Source organism: Schistocerca americana, chromosome 4, assembly GCF_021461395.2.
Source record: "Schistocerca americana isolate TAMUIC-IGC-003095 chromosome 4, iqSchAmer2.1, whole genome shotgun sequence".
NCBI classification, from domain to species: Eukaryota; Metazoa; Arthropoda; class Insecta; order Orthoptera; family Acrididae; genus Schistocerca; species Schistocerca americana.
The window spans coordinates 390550980-390575866 of NC_060122.1; the positions used below are offsets into that span (position 1 = coordinate 390550980).

General features: G+C 42.7%; 1 protein-coding gene across 7 annotated transcripts in view; it reads left to right on the forward strand.

Annotated features, from left to right (window-relative positions):
• The window catches only part of LOC124612690 (proton-coupled amino acid transporter-like protein CG1139), a 282296-nt gene that overhangs the window by 174685 nt on the left and 82724 nt on the right, over window positions 1-24887 (forward strand). The window contains exon 1 of one of the 7 annotated variants that reach the window (XM_047141028.1): window positions 2678-2794. The exons of the other annotated variants lie outside the window; for them this stretch is intronic. The gene's annotated coding sequence lies outside the window, so the exon portion shown is untranslated. Of the gene's footprint in view, window positions 1-2677; window positions 2795-24887 lie in introns of those variants that run through there. 7 annotated transcript variants of the gene reach the window in all.

Consider the following 24887-nt stretch of genomic DNA (forward strand, 5'->3'; position numbering starts at 1 on the left):
CAGCTTCAGTATGTTTCTGTGTTTCATTGATTCGATACAGTCGTTTAAGGTTATCAGTTTATTTGAATGAGAAATAATTCCGAAGGGAATTATAAGAATAGGCTGTACAGAATTATGTAAGGCATTGCTTGAATAGATTGAGAAACGTCAAATCTACGAGTACGTGGGTAACAAGTACCCTGCAGGGAACTAACTTGTAAGCGTAAGCAGTCACAAAAGGTGATACACTAAAACACACACTCGGGCGCGCGAGCGAGCTCGTGCACGCACGTACAAATATTTTTTACTATGTCTGGCCAACGTTATCTCAGAAACGCTTTAAAATGTCCAGGATTCCAATTAAGGTTTTCGAGTTGTCAGGCGAATGCTTGAACTAAAAATCTCCTAAATATTTCCCTTTTGTCCCACTCACAGCCTCTTATGAGTAGGGAATGAAAGCAATGGCAAAAAACCCAGAACGAAAAATATATACAAGGGTGTCGACGATGATGTCTGTACAAGCTCGTGTAAATTTGGGAACCAAAGAAGCTAGTCCTTTCCAGAGGAAGCATCTCAGCATTGTCCGCCCCCGGTAGCTGAGTGGTCAGCGCGACAAAATGTCAATCCTAAGGGTCCGGGTGCGATTCCCGTCTGGGTTGGAGATTTTCTCCGCTCAGGGACTGGGTGTTGTGTTCTCCTAAGCATCATCATCTCATCCCCATTGAAGAGCAAGTCGCCGAAGTGGCGTCAGATCGAAAAGACTTGCACCCGGTGAACGGTCTACCCGAAGGGGGGCCCTAGTCACACGACAATTATTTATCTCGGCATTTGCCTTAGTAGATATAGGGAAACACCTATATCTGATCGTCTGGTCGGAGATTTGAACCCTATCTTACCCGAAGGCGACTTCAGCGCCTAAAGCCGCCGGCACACGGACAGTGCTGTCGAACGTTAACGTTGAGCGTGCCAAGTTCAACGTGCTGCTGAACGCTCAGGAACGATGCGACTCGTGCACACGGTACGTGGGCCCCAACATGGTATACGCTATCGCAACGCACTCCAGCGGCAGTTCAGGAGTGTTTCTAGTTCGTAAATCACACTGTTTACTCAACGGGCGTGCGTAAAATTCCCACGTTAGCTGTATTAAAATGTACATTTCCTCTATCGTCCCTCAAAAGGAAAGAACCATGTCCAATCAATAAGGACACAGGCTTATAAAAGTTGCATTACAAACAGTGCGGTACAAATTTGCAATACTGCTGCGCATAAGATAAACATTATTTCATCATTCCCACTTTTTAGTAAAACCCGAAGGTCAGTCTTACTTGATCACTGTTGCTACCCAGTAGCAGAATCTTTGCAACATGTGAATTACGAATCGTAAAAAAAAAGGAGCAAAATTTTTTTTTATACAAGCTGTCCTGTAGATTAAGCCAATCGAACAAAGTCACCTCTCAAAAAAAGGTGAACTTATATTTACATAACATCAAATATTATAAAATAATGATAAAGTATCAGAATCTAATAAAAGCGCGAATGTTAGGAAAAAAAACAAGACGCGAACCACCGCCCCAACCAACAACTAAATTCAGAATACTGACGCTACTCATTACGCTAAACCAACAACACGTGCTGTACTCCTAATCATATTATGTTACCCCTTGCTGAGCCGGCCGCGGTGGTCTCGCGGTTCTAGGCGCGCAGTCCGGAACCGCGCGACTGCTACGCTCGCAGGTTCGAATCCTGCCTCGGGCATGGATGTGTGTGATGTCCTTAGGTTAGTTAGGTTTAACTAGTTCTAAGTTCTAGGGGACTGATGACCTAAGATGTTAAGTCCCATAGTGCTCAGAGCCATTTTTACCCCTTGCTGAAAACCTTAATCGTAGATATGTTACTAATTGAAATTTAATTATAACAAATTGTACCAAGAACAATGCGTTTTGGGTGTATATTCAGTGTGTCGCTGCCTTCAAATAGCCTACTCTCATAATACGCAAGTTACAATAATTCTTTTGCCACGAATATGATGTTTCTCATTATTTTATTGGAACGAATCACACAGTTAACAACAGGTTTTCCAGTGATTCTCAATTTGCTCGTTCTCAGAAACGGCATATATACATATAGGCTTGAAATGAATGCCAATATGGCGCCTCACAACTCTGCACTGAAGGGAGACGGCGTTGTGCCATGTCATTGGTCAACGCTCAGACGCACGCTCAAAATATCTGACATGCCAGATACTGCTCTGCACATTCGGAAAGACTTCTGAACGTGCTATTCCACGCTATGACGTCAGAAACTCGGCACGCTCAACGCTCAACGTTCGGGTGCACGGTCCGTGTGCCGACGGCTTAAATCACTGCGCTACCTGGCACGGTCTGCTTTTAAATAGGAACTTGTGCGCCGCACAAAAGACAACACGCTGCACAACTCTCTAATTAATTACGTAGTAATTTCGCACCTAGTCGGCGAGTGTCACATTGCTTGTTTTTGTGCCCTGAGGGACGGGTGTCGCGAAAGTACATTTGCAGCTGATGTCTGGGACAACAGTGCCACGTGAGTGACCGGTACAGCTGCCGTGCAGTGATTAACGCCCCTGTCTTAATGAGTGCCGCTCAGTCGAGGTAATGCGATTAGAGAGCTCAAGCGAAGAACACAGTCGCCACTTCACAGTCGTCACGCCCCTTCGCTGTCCTGAAGGCGGAAGCACCTGCGACCACCGCCTCCGGCTTCAAAACCGTCAATTGGACCAGAACGTGGAGATTCATCTTGTGTTCAAAGTCTGACTGGGAAATCTACAATCATCTGAACGGTATGTATCACACAGTCTGTGTATCGTAATCCCATCAGGCAAACTCTTCCAAACATGGAATATTCTTCTTCTTATGCTGCATCAAGATACCTGTCTCTTCGGTACGTTCTACACGTTGTGTGGAATATGAAGTTGGCATTTGAGCTAAATATTGAGAAAAATGTTCGTGATACAAGAATGCATTCTTAATAATGAAGCCAGTTCGGAGTATAGCTCATTGTTGACTTAAAAGTCATCAGAGACGTAGAATCATATTGGTGCTAAGCTTGATACACTACGGAATTACGATTATGGTTTATGGTGTCAGTGATGGGCTATAGATATGGGTAACGCCTCTGCGTTTTTCATAGCAGCACAACACGTAAAGCTTTCTCGGTGTTCGTGCAATGCCACTGTATACGTTGATGTATCTGTGGGGTGTGACAAATGTCATTCCTGGGCCCATTATTATTATTCTTATGTCAATGGCATCTCGTTGGTTCTGTCCTCCTGTAAAAATCTTTCTATGCTTTACCCGAGTGCCAGACATGAAGATGTCAATACTGCAATCATCCAGATGAATGATGTTCTGTCTTCATTGGTGACATGTGAGCAAAACTTAGTACTTAAACAAAATGTGAAAAAGTACAATGTAATTTTAGTGCCCCTTGAGAATTTAATGACCACTGAATTCTGCGAACAGTTGTCTCATAATTTTCTACACGGTATCCCAATCCAATACGGCAGTGATTAGTGAAAATTTTACACGGTTAGAAGTAACCAAGAAACGTTGTGTGCGAGACATCTGGAACATCAGACTGCTTGACCGTGTCAATGTTTCGCGCAGTCGAAGTTGTGGTCAGACAAGTTTAGTGACTACCACCCTCTTCATTAGCTGAACAATTTCTGTGTGCACTCACCCCAGCGTCTCACATCGAAGACCAAGTGCCCGTCACGTCATAACAGTCGCAACAAAAGTCTACCCTAGCGTCTCACATCGAAGATCAAGTGCCCGTCACGTCATAATAGTCGCAAAGGTCTCCATTCTCTTGAATGCTGTTTGTGCCGATTCATAAAACTAAAGCTTTCGTAATCTGCTTGTCCATTTCTGCCTCTGGAGAAAGCTGCCTCACTATTAAAAGCATCGTTCCCTTTAAAAAATTCTGAACCGCTTCCTTTCACCAATCTCTTAACTTTTCCCTGGAAAATTAAAGTATTTGGCCAGTTTCTCTCTGTCGAACGGCGAATCGAAAGCCCCATATTCACCCAGTTACGCTTCTTTCTCTTACCGTTTCTCTGTCAGTCACAGGCGACACTGCTTTTTCACTTTTTGTCCTCCCTCCCCACCACCCCCTTTCTTCTTTAATTGTGTTTCTGTCACTTTTCTCTTTCTCTCCCTCTCCTCCGCTTACTCGCTCTCTCTCGTTCATTGCTTCCTGCGCCCAAAAGTTATCTGCCTGGAATTTGCCTTTGTTGTTCTACTTTTCACGAACGAACAAGATTTTTTTTCTGCTATACCTACTACCGTTTCAAATAGTTACGTTATAATTATTTCTAAGTGTCGCATTTCATATTAAATGTAAGACTCATGTGCATCGTGATGCATATAATGTGAATCGACGCACGAAAGTTTGAATTTGCTCGACAATATCGAAACTGGAGTATCGCTGGTTGGTAACTATTAATCTCCTCTGGAGAGAAATATTGGTGTTTCATCGCAGGCTTGGACGTATGAACTCCTCAAAGTCGTTCGCGTCGCTGTGATGTCGAAACTAAGGTTTGGTGTAGACATTTATTGAAACGCGTAGAGCCAACAGTTCAAATTATTTAGAAAACCGATGATAGTGCTAAAATAAGAGTTTGTTGTCAGAAAACAAAACACTCTTTACTTCCTTTTCGCTGCCTAGTTGTCACGTCATAGTGCCAGACCTTCGACCAGTCAATATCTATCAACATCTGATCGGGTCAAACGAGTACAGCAAATCGTAAAATGTAAATTTCGAATGATATTGTTGACTGGAATGTCCCACGCGGTAGGTTCATCCAACTGTAAGAAAAGGTGTTCTCCTTTGCGGATGTGTGAGAGTTGTATCGTTTGTGTATTTCCAAAATGTAGGTGAGTGTAATGGAGGCGTGTATAGTGCAGCGTTATGTTTGTGTTGTATGACGTCGATGAGAGAAGGGATGCCACCACTTGGTCCACTCCTCTCGAATATCGCTGCCGAGCTCGTCTCCATCCGACGGACGGATGCCCTAACTTCATCAGACACTGCGAAGAGGTTTTGACTTTAATGCAGGACATCGATATAAAGCTGGGAGATCAGGAGCTTCACGCCAACACCTCTCCTCCCCTTGCCGGCGGAATTACATCTATCACCAGATTTAGAGCTGGTTTACGTCCGAGCCGAATGCCACCACACTGGGGTGCGATAGCGACTTCGGCTACGTAGATGGTACGGGAAAAAAATAGCTACTCTGACTTCAGCACGTGGTCGCTATAATATGAACTGTGTGTGTGTGTGTGTGTGTGTGTGTGTGTGTGTGTGTGTGTGTGTGTAGTTATACAGTGTGAATCACCTAAAACAGGGGCGGGGACGGAGTGAAAACTTTGCGCCTACACGATGTGTTGCAGGCATGCGGTCCGATGCTCGGCCTCTCTCGTCACATCTCAGCTTTGCTGGGTCCTTCTTCGTACAGCGTTACGTTTCATTTAGCAGTGCGATGCGACACTGTTTCATCCGGCGTGTTGCGATCGGCACAAATTTCTTCAGTTATGCAGAATCGTGGTGTCAAGCTGTTTCTCATTCTCTATTTGTTAGTGGTCTAAAGGAAGCTCGTAGGTCCAGTGATTGTTTGCACAAAAAGAGGAACTCTAGCGATACATGGTCCCAATCTTTAAAGACGAATGGGAATCACAGAAGGGAAGGATGAGAACTCTCAATATCTACTGTGCTGTCGCTTAATCGAGGGCACCGCACGTTTGTTATGAAGCGGCATTACAACGTAGTACAGAAAGAATTCAAAGACTTAGTTGACGATGAAAAAGCATAAAATTACAACGATCGGTAGACGATTTAAATGGGATTCATTTTCAGTACATCAGGATGTACTTTGTGCTAATTTATCAGTCATGGAACATGTAATGAAATTGGTGATTGGTGAATTTCTGAAGCGGCACGCATTGTTAGATCGTCAGTTGCAACCGTGTTTGATGGAGCTGGACGTAGAACGTGGAGACGTTATGTTACTGCGAAGAACTTTGGTTAGCTCAAGGGGTATGCTTGGGCGATTTTTCGATTTAAGATATGCTGTTGAGTTTCTGAAAGCAAAAAGAAAGCAGGAACGAAAATCAGAACGTCCAGAATTGTTTGCAGACCCCTCACGTAAGTTGACTTGACTGCACACTACCCACAGTAGGACGTCGCAAGGTAAGAAAAAAAACTTATATCTGATTTGGAGGGGATGCATTTAAAAATGAAAGCGCACTATGGAAGGGGCGATCTCTGACAAAGAGAACCGTCTGTTTGTCTGAACTCGCTGGGATTAAAGAAATCACGAATTTTGAAGAATTCATTGTGGCGTTGAAAGAATTACGGGAATAGTTTTTTAAAGTTTTGAAGACACTGGCGTCTTACGTCGGTTTTTGAGCTGTTTTTGAGCCCATTTGCCTTTTCGCCGGCCGCGGTGGTCTAGCGGTTCTAGGCGCGCAGTCCGGAACCGCGCGACTGCTACGGTCACAGGTTCGAATCCTGCCTCGGGCATGGATGTGTGTGATGTGTGATGTCCTTAGGTTAGTTAAGTTTAAGTAGTTCTGAGTTCTAGGGGACTGATGACCTCAGAAGTTAAGTCCCATAGTGCTCAGAGCCATTTGAACCATTTTTTTTTGCCTTTTCTGTTGAACGTGTCCGTGTACACGTGCAGGTGTAACCGATCGATCTGCTACGCAAGTCACATTTAAAACACAAATACGATTACTATAAAATTATCCGCAGCTCGTGGTCTCAGGGTAACGTTCTTGTTTCCCGAGCACGGGGACCCGGGTTCGATTCCCCGCGGGGTCAGGGATTTTCACCTGCCCCTACGTGACTGGGTGTTGTTGTGTCGTCATCATTCATCCCATTACGGTCGGAGGAAGGCAACGGCTAACCACCTCAATTAGGCCTCGCATCGTTCCCTACGCTCTGTCAAGAAGCATGGGACTTCATTTCCATAAAACTGTCCAGGAGTTCTACATTGTTTTCTTCGGGCAGGCCGCGCGGAGTGGCCGCGTGGTTTAGGGCACTATGTCACGAATTGTGCGGCCCCTCCCGCCGGAAGTTCGAGTCCTCCTTCGGGTATGGGTGTGTGTGTTGTTCTTAGCATAAGTTAGTTTAAGTAGTGTATAAGTCTAGGGACCGATGACCTCAGCTGTTTCGTCTCTGAGAAATTCTCACACATTTGAACATTTCTTCGGGAAGAGTGTCCACGTCTCCGTAATGAGGCTGCTTTCGTTTGTGATCTATGTTGTTAAGAAATACGGAACCAACCCACACACAAGACGTTCAGTGTTCCTTGTGCGACTCCACTGCCGCAAATGCAGCGCACTCGCAATGTCCCCCTCTTACCACTCAGAGAGCGTGACGTGACAGCGTGATGTGATAGTTGGAGATGTATGCAGTCAGTAGACACAAGGCCACACGTGAGCGGGAGCACTGCACGCGTGTGGAATTCTTGGCCGTCCCAGACCTGAAACTATTACTGTGAATATTTCTCAAAGGGGATCAACATTTGATGGACTGCTTTCACAAAATGTAGATACACACTGTGATGTACAACTTAACTTTCGCAGTGATTCCAACAGTGACAGAAAAGACGTTCAGTAGTACCATGGGCACATTTCTATTAAAGTTGAATGGCATTATTGGCTCAAGTGTCCGAGAAGTAGATTCAGCTGCCTAATTGGCAAGCTCCTGCTTCCTTAGAGCTCTATGACAGCTTTCCTTCGCGAAGTGGGTAGATGTGTCGCAAGCTAGCAACCTCAGTTACGATGAAGGGCTGTACATTCCCTACAAAATAACAATAATTATATAAGTTGTTTTTCGTTTTTGAGATCTCTTTTCCTCAGTCGCAGTTTCACATGTAGTACGGGTGTTATGCTGTCTTCAGCGACTGTATTAAATCTTACTTGCACCTAACACACACACACACACACACACACACACACACACACGCACACACACACACACACACACACACACACAGAGAGAGAGAGAGAGAGAGAGAGAGAGAGAGAGAGAGAGCGAGTATCGGATATCGGATACATAGAATAGAAACATGCAGCTATGCTGCTGAATAGCCGATTCGCCAGTACACCTACTGTGGAAAAACACACACACACACACACACACACACACACACACACACACACACACACACATACACGCACACAAAATACATGCAGGTTTGCATGACCTAACATAACGGGGAATCATATCCAAAATATGACACACGCACATTTCATTTCTTTATAAATACTACATCTTTTGCATTGTGTTTCTGATGTGTATGTAACTCTGGTTGTTAACAGAAATCAGTGCTGGATAATAGTTTTCGACCGAAAGCAGTCACCCAGTACAGAATAATTCGAGCAGCAGCTCAGTGCGTTGCATGATGTCATTTCTACAATTTACTGTATAACAGTTGCAGATTGTATAGAGGAGCCTTTTAAACACATAATGGTCTCAAATAATTTTAGACTACTAAAACCCAGCGAATTGTACTGGATGGCACATATTCAGCAGAGTCAAAAGTAGCATCCGGTATACCCAATCAAAGAGTGGTGGAACCGTTAATGTACTCAATACAAAGACAGCCCTTTTGCAGACAATCAGCACCACTTTTCAATTGAACACTGATTATGCTATTGTCAACATGAAGGATACATCACAGCCGATTGTAAGGAAATGTTGATCGACGTAGTGGAATGCCACTACAGTACTTCTTAAATGTGGATAAATTTAAAACAGTTCCTTTTCTTAAGAGCAAGGAGACAATAGTCCGACCCTACAAGATAATGAAAATAAATATAATATCATGTGACATCTTTTTCAATTGCAACATATCTTTAATTCGACCGGGCACTTTCAGGATTATTGCAAACTAACACCAGTGTACACTACTGAGGATCATGGTCTCGCTTACAGTTTGGTTAAGTATATCCAAAACACTGTTACTATGCTTATTTTTTGGCTTTGCAATACTCACAGTTGTCACCTCCTCATTTATGCACCGAGCGATGATAGTACATATCTAAGGAGCAACAAGATTCAAACCAGCGCCCAGCCTTCCTGGTTTACAGGCTACATGGTTTTCAATAGCAGTTCAGACTAATACCCGGATGGTTCCTTCATAAAAAGACGTGGCGCATTTCCTTACTATCCTTATCTAGCTGAGTTCAGGCTCTGCCTTATCGACAGTGATGTTGGTAGAACGTAGAAGCAGCACCTTTTTTTTCTCTATACACTGTTCGGATGACATTGCCAGGAATTCACCATCATACAGAACACTGCACCGCTCAGCATTTAAGTTTTGCTCTGTAAGGCTTTTAATTGCGTACAGCAATGCAAAACCCTTCGTTTCCATGGCTGTGTTCGAGAGTCTTTGTTAAGATTGGGTGTGATGCGATCATCTTTTATTCTGTGACATAGACAATAGCGCGCATAGCTAATGTATACTAATTTTCTCGGACTCTTCATTGTCTTTATATTGTATTGTAAGACACTACACCGAGAAAATTCATTCAGACTGCACGTCCGTAGCTAAAGCACCAGAAGCAGAGACATCTGCTGTCTGCTTAGATTAGTGCAGTTTGCCTCCTCTGCACCTTGTACTAGCAGTTACTTCGTCTTTTAGGATGGGACCCGCCATCTGACGGAGCAATGAAAGCGTGAGCTCACTACGACACGAAACAAAGTTTTTAAGCATCAGTATCATCATGTAGTCAAATTAAGTCGGGTGATGCTGAGGGAATTAGATTAGGAAATGAGACACTTAAAGTAGTAAAGGAGTTTTGCTATTTAGGGAGTAAAATAACTGATGATGGTCGAAGTAGAGAGGATATAAAATGTAGACTGGCAATGGCAAGGAAAGCGTTTCTCAAGAAGAGAAATTTGTTAACATCGAGTATAGATTTAAGTGTCAGGAAGTCGTTTCTGAAAGTATTTGTATGGAGCGTAGCCATGTATGGAAGTGAAACATGGACGATAACTAGTTTGGACAAGAAGAGAATAGAAGCTTTCGAAATGTGGTGCTGCAGAAGAATGCTGAAGATAAGGTGGGTAGATCACCTAACTAATGAGGAGGTATTGAATAGGATTGGGGAGAAGAGAAGTTTGTGGCACAACTTGACTAGAAGAAGGGATCGGTTGGTAGGACATGTTCTGAGGCATCAAGGGATCACCAATTTAGTATTGGAGGGCACCGTGGAGGGTAAAAATCGTAGAGGGAGACCAAGAGATGAATACACTAAGCAGATTCAGAAGGATGTAGGTTGCAGTAGGTACTGGGAGATGAAGAATCTTGCACAGGATAGAGTAGCATGGAGAGCTGCATCAAACCAGTCTCAGGACTGAAGACCACAACAACAACATCATCAGCGTAGAATTATAAAATGTAACTCAGCCAATCAAAGTTTCAGTTCCTTCCTTCTATTATTTCATCAGTTTCTGACGATGTGTTTTGAGTGAAGCAATTTTTTATTATTGAGCATAGCTGAATATTCCTTTTCGCAGTGGAGAATATGTAGTAATGTGTACTGGCCTTTGTTACGCACAATTAATCACATTTTCATGTAAAAAGCAATGACCGCTGCTGCGTAAGATCACAAGAGCACGTGAATACCCTAACTGTCGACACCTTGCGGATTTTTTTTAATGCTGTTAAACGTAACACAGATGCTGCAATCTGAAAGATACGGCACTTAAATCTACCATGCTATTGCTCCTCTAGACTCCGTGAAACGTGGAATCGGGGTAGCCAGCGCGCGCCAGTTGTGCACGTTTTAAGGAGCTTTTACGCATGCGCAACTCGCGTGAAGTTATTGCCGTACAAGCCAAATACATACGGATTTGATAAACAATGTACACGGTTCACGATGTGCACAACTAGCCCTAGCCAATCAACTATAAGTTTACGTCAGTGCCACCAGGTGGTAGCACACTGCAGCAGACTTTTGTCTCTATTCGCTCGGCATGAACCCCGCTAGATGAGAGCACACTCCTCAGACATGCTAATTCACTTACTATACACTATAGTAAAATTATATTGCGCTTTAGTACATGTTAAAGTTGTACTGACAGTAAACATGTTTTGTGGGTTTCTGAATGAGTTGTAGTACTTTAAGTTACGAATTTTATCACGCAGTAATCCATTTGAGGTGCTGAGAATCATAACGGTCTAAAGCAAATCACCGTCGACTGTAAAATTGTAGCATTTATTCATGCTTCTGAAATCTGTTGATCTTATGGTGAATCAGTTTTATCTGTGCTGTAGGCCCTCATGGAACATACGAAAATTCACGAAAAGTTGTATTTCTGGTTTGCTGATATTCGCTTAAATGTGGGATCGACAGCGGTGTGCTTTAGACCCTTTAGACCCGTTGTCTGACGTCTGTTCTATTCCAGAAAGGCACCAACCCTAGTCTGGAAATATTTTTACAAAGTGACATAGCAATGAAGTACTGTGCTTCGTTTGTTTTAAAAGATTAAAAATTTGTCCTCCATTCCCATGAAATAATAAAAGAACGAAATTTGGTAACAGTAATAAAGTAAAAACTTAACAACAATTCATTCATAGTATACAATAAAATTAGAAAGTAGCTGATCTGCTCCCTGTGTCTACAAATATGCCTTCACCTGCTTGTGCCGGCCTGTGTGGTCGAGCGGTTCTAGGTGCTTCAGTCTGGAACCGCGCGAGCGCTACGGTCGCATGTTTGATTCCTGCCTCGGGCATGGATGTGTGTGGTGTCCTTAGGTTAGTTAGGTTTAAGTAGTTCTAAGTTCTATGGGACTGATGACCTCAGCTGTTAAGTCCCATAGTGCTCAGAGCCATTTGAACCATTTTTTCACCTGCTTGTAGCCTTTGAAAACCAACAAATTAACGCGAAAAGCAGTTCTTGAATTTCGGTTTACACCCTTCAGCACTGACTATTCGTAATGCCCAAATAATGGTAAAGCCCCGATTACAACACGACTTTTCATTGGAGTTCCAAAAAAATTAGAATCAGTAGGACAACAGAGGTGATTTTGTTTGTGGTGTTCTACCACTTATCACTTTTTGAGGGAAGCAGCGAACGGTTGACGGACTAAGTTTACTTTTATTTACCTATTTAATTTAATATTTTGGTTCTATGCGTACTGAAACTGAGGGAATCAAAATTTTTCGATATTTGTTAGACTTCTACGATTATTGCAAGAAATAATAGGAATAAAAAAACAAAAAAACGGTTATTGCAGAAACCGGTTATTTTGAGCGGTTTCAACAGTGACGTTAACAGGCGTGGAAAATAACGGATAACAGAAAGCCGGTTGTTTCAGCGTTAACCGCCATCCCTACCACGAACGTAGGGCACCTCCAAATTGTGCACTTTTCCCACCAGCACTTTGTTCACAAAACGTGTTTAACTGTACAAATTTCAAAAGATGTCGTAGCGGCATGTGTAATTGTTTTGAGACTGATCTCGTCGAAACCAGCAAAAGTAGTCTTCCTGTACATGTACGAAATTTTTTCCTTGTTTTGTAATAAAATACTGTCTATGATGCGTCGTATTAGCCTGTTCTGCATGCTAAACTTTACTTGGGAGCCCGAGTCACACGTCGCGTCGTTGCAGTTGGCTGGTCGCTACGCAACATTTAACACACCTCTGTGGCGAAACACGTAACAACTTGTTTAAAGTAGCTGTTGTTGTTGTTGTGGTCTTCAGTCCTGACACTGGTTTGATGCAGCTCCCCATGCTACTCTATCCTGTGCAAGATTCTTCATCTCCCAGTACCTACTGCAACCTACGTCCTTCTGAATCTGCTTAGTGTATTCATCTCTTGGTCTCCCTCTACGATTTTTACCCTCCACGGTGCCCTCCAATGCTAAATTTGTGATCCCCTGATGCCTCAAAACATGTCCTACCAACCGATCCCTTCTTCTAGTCAAGTTGTGCCACAAACTTCTCTTCTCCCCAATCCTATTCAATACCTCCTCATTAGTTATGTGATCTACCCATCTAATTTTCAGCATTCTTCTGTAGCACCACATTTCGAAAGCTTCTATTCTCTTCTTGTCCAAACTAGTTATCGTCCATGTTTCACTTCCATACATGGCTACACTCCATACAAATACTTTCAGAAACGACTTCCTGACACTTAAATCTATACTCGATGTTAACAAATTTCTCTTCATCAGAAACGATTTCCTTGCCATTGCCAGTCTACATTTTATATCCTCTCTACTTCGACCATCATCAGTTATTTTACTTCCTAAATAGCAAAACTCCTTTACTACTTTAAGTGTCTCATTTCCTAATCTAATTCCCTCAGCATTACCCGATTTAATTTGACTACATTCCATTATCCTCGTTTTGCTTTTGTTGATGTTCATCTTATATCCTCCTTTCAAGACACTGTCCATTCCGTTCAACTGCTCTTCCAAGTCCTTTGCTGTCTCTGACAGAATTACAATGTCATCGGCGAACCTCAAAGTTTTTACTTCTTCTCCATGAATTTTAATACCTACTCCGAATTTTTCTTTTGTTTCCTTTACTGCTTGCTCAATATACAGATTGAATAACATCGGGGAGAGGCTACAACCCTGTCTCACTCCTTTCCCAACCACTGCTTCCCTTTCATGCCCCTCGACGCTTATAACTGCCATCTGATTTCTGTACAAATTGTAAATAGCCTTTCGCTCCCTGTATTTTATACATGCCACTTTCAGAATTTGAAAGAGAGTATTCCAGTTAACATTGTCAAAAGCTTTCTCTAAGTCTACAAATGCTAGAAACGTAGGTTTGCCTTTTCTTAATCTTTCTTCTAAGATAAGTCGTAAGGTTAGTATTGCCTCACGTGTTCCAACATTTCTACGGAATCCAAACTGATCTTCCCCGAGGTCCGCATCTACCAGTTTTTCCATTCGTCTGTAACGAATTCGCGTTAGTATTTTGCAGCTGTGACTTATTAAACTGATAGTTCGGTAATTTTCACATCTGTAAACACCTGCTTTCTTTGGGATTGGAATTATTATATTCTTCTTGAAGTCTGAGGGTATTTCGCCTGTCTCATACATCTTGCTCAGCAGATGTCATGACTGGCTCTCCCAAGGCCATCAGTAGTTCTAATGGAATGTTGTCTACTTCCGGGGCCTTGTTTCGACTCAGGTCTTTCAGTGCTCTGTTAAACTCTTCACGCAGTATCTTATCTCCCATTTCGTCTTCATCTACATCCTCTTCCATTTCCATAATATTGTCCTCAAGTACATCGCCCTTGTATAAACCCTCTATATACTCCTTCCACCTTTCTGCCTTCCCTTCTTTGCTTAGAACTGGGTTGCCATCTGAGCTCTTGATACTCATACAAGTGGTTCTCTTCTCTCCAAAGGTCTCTTTAATTTTCCTGTAGGCAGTATCTATCTTACCCCTAGTGAGACAAGCCTCTACATCCCTACATTTTTCCTCCAGCCATCCCTGCTTAGCCATTTTGCACTTTATGTCGTAGCTATCGGTCGTAAAACAGAGAAATATAAGATTTTCTTATTAATCTTTTAAAAAATCTATCTGCCAACAAAATCACGCGATCCTAAGACCACTTTCTTTTTTAAACACTTAAGTGCCCTTTATAAACAAACCGCTGGCGGGAAACGTGTGTGTGAATTCCTGAGGGACCAAACTGCTGAAATCATCGGTGTCTAGACTTACATACTACTTAAAATAACTTAAAGTAACTTTATGCTAACAAGGTAACCTCCCCATCGCACCCCCCTCAGATTTAGTTATAAGTTGGCACAGTGGATAGGCCTTGAAAAACTGAACACAGATCAATCGAGAAAACAGGAAGAAGTTGTGTGGAACTATGAAAAAAATAAGCAAAATATACAAACATTTGCAAGATTGGCAACATCAAGGAACGTGTGATCTCAGGACCGTTGTGGTCCCGTGGTTAGCGTGAGCAGCTGCGGAACGAGAGGTCCTTGGTTCAAGTCTTCCCTCGAGTGAAAAGTTTAATTTTTTATTTTCAGACAATTATTATCTGTCCGTCCGTCCGATGCGAGCTAACTGCGCCGTAGTATGGGGACACACAATCAACTTCGCTCTCCAGAATTCCAGGACATGTTGAGATGTAGATGTAGATGTAGATTTGCTTGGACATATGCAGGATTTGACGGTCTACGCACGGAAAAATTTGAAAACGTTAAAAACATCTGTTTTGACAGAGCACAGGGAAAACTGTGCGACTGTGAAACTGTTGCATTGATTTGGTGCAGTTTATGTGACAAACTCTTATGTTTTCATCACTTTTTTGGGAGTGATTATCACATCCACAAGAAAACCTAAATCCGGGAAGGTAGAAGAATCTTTTTACCCATTCGCCAAGTGTACAAGTTAGATGGGTCGACAACATATACCTGTCATGCGACGCACATGCCGTCACCAGTGTCGTATAGAATATATCAGACGTGTTTTCCTGTGGAGGAATCGGTTGACCTATGGCCTTGCGATCAAATGTTTTCGGTTCCAATTGGAGAGGCACATCCTTTCGTCTACCAATCGCACGGTTTTGCGGTGCTGTCGCAAAACACAGAAACTAAACTTATTACAGTGAAGAGAGACGTCAATGAACGAACGGACAGATCATAACTTTGCGAAAATAAAGAAAGAAAACTTTTCACTAGAGGGAAGACTTGAACCAAGGACCTCTCGTTCCGCAGCTGCTCACGCTAACCACGGGAACACGGGGCTCCTGAGCCCACACTCTCCTTGATGTTGTATATCTTGCGCATGGACTACTCAGTTTGTATATTTTGCTTATTTTTTTCGTAGTTCCACACAACTTCTTCCTGTTTTCTCGAATGATCTGAGTTCAGTTTTTCAAGGCCTATCCACTGTGCCAATTTGTAACTAAATCTGAGGGGGGTGCGATGGGGAGGTTCCCTTGTAAGAACAGCACACACACCCATGCAGGAGGGAGGACTCGAACCTCCGGTGTAAGGGGCCGCACAATCCGTGACATGGCGCCGCACGTATAGGAAATTGGAAATTGCACTCCAATTAAATAACGAACGCATATGCTTTATCTATCTTTGCTGTATATCATTAATTCTCGTAAAACACATGGATTTTGACGGACTTGGCTTACTGTGATGTACTGAAACAGAGACGAAAAAATTATTGCAAATGGCCCACGAGGGTCTAGGCGCCCATATATATATATATATATATATATATATATATATATATATATATATATATATATACTGTACATCTTACAGAATTGCAACTGTTAACTGTATATACATTTATTCAATCATGTGAATAATAGTATGTGAAATAAACATATATATATATATATATATATATATATATATATATATATATATATATATCTGGGCGCCTAGACCCTCGTGGGCCACTTGCAATAATTTTTTCGTCTCTGTTTCAGTACATCACAGTAAGCCGTCTGTCAAAATATATGCGTTTACGAGAATTAATAATATACAATAAAGATAGCTAAAGAATATGCGTTCGTTATTTAACTGGAGTGCAATTTCCTATACGTGTGATGAACCAAATCTGTATTAACTGTAGTGAAGTAATAACTTTAATAATCAGCCCTACCACAATAAAGGACAAGATAAGTAACATTCTGCTGAAGATTACGCAGAACTTTGTAGAAATGCTTCGTGAACTTATTAGAAGCCAGCTTCAAGGTACATCTTATTTTGAATATTTGAGGCAGTTTTGTAGCCTAATGTTACAGCTGGAAAAACAGCACGTCTATAGGCAAACAAATGCGCATCAAATCGCGTAAGTGGCGCCATGAGACTATACATAAGGGCACCACACCAACAACATCTGACAATCCGGTTGCAGTCCACGCGGCGATATGATTGAACGTCACTGTTCGAATCATCAGAAGGCAGCTTACGCCAGCCGTCGTAATATGGTTCATAAATTCCTATCGTCAATGCGACTAAGAATACGAAAAGTACCATCTTTACATATTACTTACCTACATCACTTATTTTATGTTAGCTGTCATATATATATATATATATATATATAGGATGAGTCACCTAACGTTACCGCTGGATAAATTTCGTAAACCACATCAAATAATGACGAACCGATTCCACAGACCGAACGTGAGGAGAGGGGCTAGTGTAATTGGTTAATACAAACCATAAAAAAATGCACGGAAGTATGTTTTTTAACACAAACCTACGTTTTTTTAAATGGAACCCCGTTAGTTTTGTTAGCACATCTGAACATATAAACAAATACGTAATCAGTGCCGTTTGTTGCATTGTAAAATGTTAATTACATCCGGAGATATTGTAACCTAAAATTGACGCTTGAGTACCACTCCTCCGCTGTTCGATCGTGTGGATCGGAGAGCACCGAATTACGTAGGGATCCAAAGGGAACGGTGATGGACCTTAGGTGCAGAAGAGACTGGAACAGCACATTACGTCCACATGCTAACACCTTTTTATTGGTCTTTATCACTGACGCACATGTACATTACCATGAGGGGTGAGGTACACGTACACACGTGGTTTCCGTTTTCAATTACGGAGTGGAATAGAGTGTGTCCCGACATGTCAGGCCAATAGATGTTCAATGTGGTGGCCATCATTTGCTGCTCACAATTGCAATCTGTGGCGTAATGAATGTCGTACACGCGGCAGTACATCTGGTGTAATGTCGCCGCAGGCTGCCACAATACGTTGTTTCATATCCTCTGGGGTTGTAGGCACATCACGGTACACATTCTCCTGTAACGTACCCCACAGAAAGAAGTCCAGAGGTGTAAGATCAGGAGAACGGGCTGGCCAATTTATGCGTCCTCCACGTCCTATGAAACACCCGTCGAACATCCTGTCAAGGGTCAGCCTAGTGTTAATTGCGGAATGTGCAGGTGCTCCATCATGCTGATACCACATACGTCGACGCGTTCCCAGTGGGACATTTTCGAGCAACGTTGGCAGATCATTCTGTAGAAACGCGATGTATGTTGCAGCTGTTTGGGCCCCTGCAATGGAGTGAGGACCAATGAGGTGGTCGCCAATGATTCCGCACCATACATTTACAGTCCACGGTCGCTGTCGCTCTACCTGTCTGAGCCAGCGAGGATTGTCCACGGACCAGTAATACATGTTCCGTAAATTCACTGCCCCGTGGTTTGTGAAACCCGCTTCATCGGTAAACAGGTAGAACTGCAACGCATTCTCTGATAATGCCCATTGACAGAATTGCACTCGATGATTGAAGTCATCACCATGTAATTGCTGATTTAGCGACACATGAAACGGGTGAAAGCGGTGACGATGCAGTATGCGCATGACACTACTTTGACTCAGTCCACCGGCTCTCGCAATGTCCCGTGTACTCATGTGTGGGTTCATGGCAACAGCAGCTAACACACCAACTGCACCCGCTTCTCCTGTGACGGGCCTGTTACGGACCCGTTTGCTTGCTACGACCATACCTGTTGCATACAGTTGGCGGTAGATGTTTTGCAATGTGCGGCACGTTGGATGCTCTCTGTCCGGGTACCGTTCTGCATACACCTGCAGGGCTTCAGCTGCATTTCGTCGACACTCGCCATAGATGAGTATCATCTCCGCCTTTTCAGAGTTCGAATACACCATGGTCACAGTTCCTACAACACTACACTATCACAGACGTCTGGTAACACGGTGTACTACAGTTGGTCTGCGTGCGGAGACGAATGCAGAATAACAATAGCAGCAAGCGCTACATACGGACACTGCGACAGCTAGATCAAACCACAACAGTGCACTACAGCCACACTCGTAAACACGGTCGTGATCGTGAACATGTCCCTGCAGATGCTGCTCGCCGACCGTGGCCCGTGTTTGTTACAACACGCAACTGAACGTCGGAGGTTTCAAGCGTTAACTTTAGGTTACAATATCTCCGGATGTAATTAACATTTTACACTGCAAAAAACGGCACTGATTACGTATTTGTTTATATGTTCAGATGTGCTAACAAAACCAACGTGGTTCCATTTTAAAAAAACGTAGGTTTGTGTTAAAAAACATACTTCTGTGCATTTTTGTATGGTTTGTATTAAACAATTACACTAGCCCCCCTCCTCAAGTTCGGTCTGTGGAATCGGTTCGTCAGTATTTGATGTGGTTTACGAAATATATACAGCGGTAACGTTAGGTGACTAACCCTGTATATATATATATATATATATATATATGACAGCTAACACTGTTTATTTCACATACCATTATTGACATGATTGAATATATGCATTTACAGTTAACAGTTGCAATTCTGTAAGATGTACAGTATGGTTCTAAAAAGTATAGACATGTTTTGTGTAAACTAAGTTACTGCAAACATACCTTTTTATAGCAAAATTTAGTAGAATGACTATTTCAAACACTTAGTGTACAAACGCATTAATTTCTGCCTGTGACAGTTTGACTTAAAAACCCTTCACCTTCTTCACTGTACCGCACTAGGAAATTCAAACACCTGGCTAAATGCTTGCTCCTGTGCACCTCTATTAGAATTTTCGGTAACCAGCGTGAGCATAGCTTCCGGTAATTTAAACGTTGTGTAGTAACTGTATAAAGCACGTTTTTGACACTTGAAGAACCTGACTATGCCAGATCTGCACCAAATCGTCAGTAATGAGTGAAAGTGGTCCACGCCTTTCATTCCATTTCGTGCCTCAACATGTACATTCTCTCGGCCATCCTTAAAAGCACTCATCTATTACTATACCATGATATCATTCATACACTTCACTGATCTTACGATAAATTTCAGCAGCTTTTACGCCTGTAGCGCTAAGAAAAAGAATCACAAAACGTGTTTCATTGTCTGCAGAATTCTCAATCGGAGGAAGAATTTCGAATACAACAAACAAAAGTAAACAAGCCGAATTACTAATGGTGTCTGTGGTTTGCTAACAGAGTGGGGTACACAACGCATGCGCCAGATGCCGACTGTGGCACTGCAGCTGCGGTGTTTCAAAACAACATTTGCTTTAAAAACATGCCTCGTATTTCCTTTTCTTGTCGTAATGCACTACGATCTTTTGCTTCACGAAAATCGAAAAATCTTTCATTTATCTTCACGACACAACGCTTCCCAATGACATCATTTGAAATTGTAACCTATATAAATATCTGAGATAAATGACCTCTTTTAGTAATGTCCTGTGTTACTACTAAAAGGATTCCGCTGTTTAGTTTTCGAGTTTTCTCCTTATGTCCCCGAAAAGCCACATTATTGGATGGCCGCGCTAATGCCACATTCACAAAACGATCAAGAACCTGTTTCCATAAGTTCTCACTTTTCTTTAGTTTTGAATCGATTCCTCCTCATATACGTTTTTCTCACGCCACGAATTGCAAACAACACGAGAGTTCAAACGTGCATAGCTAGTTTCGTGCCGCACTATTCTTTTGGTTAGCCATTTCCTCTCGAACCTCATCCCTCTACACAGGGGTGATTCTAGAAGTCGGTCAGGGGGGGGGGGGGAGGGTAAGGGGGGAGGGGGTTTGGGAGAATGGAATATCGCTAAACAAAGGGAGAGTTGGGGTTCTCCATCGACAAATTGGTAGAATTTGATGTTGCTTAAAGTAGTTTCTGGTAACTGTTTTGGAGTTCAGGGCAAAAAATGTGCATTAACAAATAATAAGACGCCCATTTTAAGTTAATGATATTTATTGGTTTAGATAGTAAGCTATTTGCCGCTCTTATTCTTTTGTTAAAATGTGTTTGAAATACATTGCAACCTATATTTGCTACATAATTTTCAAATAAATGATTGAATCTGTAGGAGTAATACATTCGCTGATTTCTGAAGTCCAGTGTATCCAGTGTAATATGATACTCCATAGGGGGGGGGGGGGGGGGAGCCTATAGCCCAAATAGCCCCCCCCCCCCTTTGCCACCATCCGTGCCTCTATGCTGACGACGAATCCTGTCCTCCAATGAACCAACACAGTTTAGAGTAAATAGAGTATTTTTTAGATGAGTGACACAACCATTCTATCCAAGTTCTTTTTTCCTGCCAATGCGAACCTTTGTAGTATTTAGTGGGGAACGGCTTGATTTCCTGCTTAACACCTTTGAGCAATGGACCCGTTGGCTGATAAGAATTTTAACTGACAAAGAACGTTTTAGCTTCATCATCTACATTTAACTGATAACCTGAACGACCATTTGAATTGTATGCGACATTAATAGTCCTAACTGAATTTATGGCAATTTTGTACACCCTCCATTTTTGCTTTCGCATTTGCTGATATCGCTTTTCACGTCAGAAGTGCTCTCACTTGTGACACTGTTAACTTCTGTAACCGAAGTGTTTGGTGTTTCAAGGCGCATCGCGTCGAAGATTTACGGGTAAAGTGAAAAAAATAAATCTCCGCTAAGTCACAAAGCGGATGAAAGTGTGTGCTGAGTGATCACGACAGACGGTCATTGAACGGGATTGTGACAAAAAATAAGAGGACCACAGCTGAAACTGTCACACCAGGAAGAGAAAAAAATACTTACATTCACCACTTTGTTTCTTTTTCTAACTCTCGCATCTTCTTTCTTTTCTGTATGCCAGTTATATGTTCGTACTTAACTATAGAAGGTGGCATTTGTCTGTGAAAGTATGCAGATAAATACGAAAAATATTAGATTTTAAACTATGCAAGTAAAGTTCGAAAAATATCATCTTAATTAACTATAAACCTGCGCCTGAAACTGAGTTGGTTATTGACTGTTCGTTACTGCACCACATCAGATTATTGGATAATTAACGTTGTTGCCGAATAAAGGAGTGAAAATGGTTAAATGATTAGAAAAAATGTGCGTAATACGCAGGTACACTACACATCAAGAAAGAATAATCTTTTCCCTAAATGTGATAATTTAGTATACATTTTCATTGTTGTCTTTTTTTGTAATAACTAATATAGGCCACTCTTTTGTGACGACCGAGGTGCATGCTGCAAACCAAGTGTTACGAGAGACGACAAGAACAAGAAATGTTTTCACACTTTTACACCTGAGCTAAAATCAAAGTTGACTGATTCTACGGAATCGTTTCGGTTTGACCATTTCTGTGCAGATTGGCATTTGACTTGATTGTTTATTTTATACAGCTTGCTGCTCGTGGGCAAATTGGCGTTCGTATGGTGGGTGTTTCCCTAAGCGAGGTAACCGAAGTGTTTGGTGTTTCAAGGCGCATCGCGTCGAAGATTTACGGGTAAAGTGAAAAAAATAAATCTCCGCTAAGTCACAAAGCGGATGAAAGTGTGTGCTGAGTGATCACGACAGACGGTCATTGAACGGGATTGTGACAAAAAATAAGAGGACCACAGCTGAAACTGTCACAGCAGAACTGAATATCGCATTCGCGAATCCTGTCAGCACCAAAACAACACGAAGGCAGTTCCATAAGCAGGTAATTGCAGTGCTAGCTGTCATTCCAAAACTGCCCGTCAATGATACAAATGCGCGTAACAGGGAAACATGATACCTAAACCATAAAACGTGCACTATGAAGCAATAGATGGAGGTCATTTGCTCGGATGGGACTTGTTTCACACTGTTTCCGGCTTCTAGACGAGGCTACGTCCCAGTGATGACATATGGTGCTGGTTTCTGCCTAATCAGGTCAGTCCTATGGTACGAGGGTAGTCCCAAAAATAAGGTCTCCTATTTTTTTATAAGTACAGTACTTTGTATGTGTGGCAGTTGGTCATACTGTTATGAAGAGTGCTTCACACGCTGTGTGTAAATATGCGCACGCCGCGCGCTGAGGCGCTCAATCTTGGCTTGGCAGCCGTTGAGAATTGAGCTGCCGTTGGATGTTACCGCCAAATGCGAATTGCGCGCAGTTATTCGGCTTTTGAACTCAAAGGGCGCTGTGCTGATTGAAATCCATCGCCAATTGACGGAAGTGTACGGTGAGTAGTGCGTGGATGACAAAAATGTTCGTAAGTGGTGTAGAGAGTTTGCAGCTGGTCGGACCGAAATTCACGACGAACAAAGGAGCGGGAGACCGTCAATTTCTGAGGAGACAGTGTTGAAGGTTGAGCAAAGCATGCGTGAATATCGGCGAATCACCCTGGATGAATTTCTGCACGTTGGTTCCCGTGGTTGCCCGAAGCACCGCTCACAGAATGTTAACGGAAATATTGAACCACCGGAAGGTGTTGTGCGCAAGATGGGTGCCACGCATGCTGACTGAGGATCACATGCGGTAAAGAGTTGATGCTTCCCGCGCATTTCTTCACCGCCTTGAAGCTGAACAGGACAACTTTCTGGACTCAATTGTCACGGGTGACGAAACCTGGGCATACCACTTTACAACTGAGACCAAGCAACAATCACGCCAGTGGCGGTATCCTTCTTCGCCATAGCCGCGGAAATTCAAACAAACACAGTCTACCAGTAAAGTCATGACAACCGTTTTTTGGGATCGGAAAGGGGTATTGTTGGTCGACTTTATGCCCACTGGGACCACAATTAAAGCTGATAGGTACTGTGAGATTCTGAAAAAACTCAAACAGGCAATTCAGAACCGGAGAAGAGGATTTTGAGCAAGGGCGTACACATTCTCCACGACAACACTCGCCCACACATCGCTCCGCAAACCGTTGCTCTCCTGCAACAGCTTCAGTGGAACATAATCACCCACCTACCCTATAGTCCTGACTTGGCGACCTGTGACTATCACCTGTTCCTTAGGTTAAAAGAACATTTAGCAGGAAAGCGATTCAGCTCCGACGACGAGGTGAAAGAAGAGGTTCATAACTTTCTGAATAGCATGGCAGCGAGCTCGTATGACATGGGCATACAAAAACTGCCACAGCGTCTACAAAAATGCATCGACAGAAATGGTGATTATATCGAAAAATAGCGATATGTTCAAGCTGTAAACTGATGTAAACCATTGTAGAAATAAACAGGTCTATGTACGTATAAAAAATAGGAGACCTTACTTTTGGAATTACCCTCGTACAGTAATAGTTTCGCAATGGTGATGCTGTGTTCTAAGACGACGAGCCCCTTGTTCACACAGCTCGCTCGCATCATCCACGACTGGTTTTGTGAGATCGAAGGTGCATTGTCGCACCTCCACAGGCCACTACAGTGACCAGATCTCACGATTATTGAGCCTTTGTGGCCACGTTGGAGAGAATGGTGCGTAATCGCTATTCACCTTCATCATCGTTGCCTGAAATCGCCGCTTTTTTGCAGGAAGAATGGTATAAGATTTCCTTGAAATTCATACTGGGCCAGTATTAATACATTCCGAGAAGACTGGAAGCTGTTTTGGATGCCTGCAACGCATTAAACATGGTAATGTGTTGTGTTCCCGTTTTTCTGTCCACCGCCTGTGTATCTCGCGAAATGGCCATTGTGGTAGAACAAGAGAAATTCGAGTGCATATCGAGATGCACCGACGGTCTCATCGTACGCACTATTCGCGATTGAATCAGTAAGGAATCTCTTTGGACGGGGGAAGGGGGGGGGGGGGGGGTGGAAGACAGAGAGGGGAGGAAGAGAGGTGATCCGTGCTTAAGTATCTGAATTACCCTTCCACCACACGCTGTAAAGTGTGTTACGGTGATTAGACGGTAAAACCTGTAAATTACGTCTCAAATTATGAATGGGTAAAAAGTTTAGAAGAATCCATAACTGAAAGATCCAACATTTGCGTAAAATCGAGACATAAATCGATAAAGGACAGCAAACCGTATCCTCGGTTGTACCTACGAACTACTTGATATACGTCCGGAAATGCTTCACAGCCTGTTTTGGCAGTGTGTAGTTTAGTCAGTTTCCTCTCTGGCAGCTTACACTCTTTATCCGCAC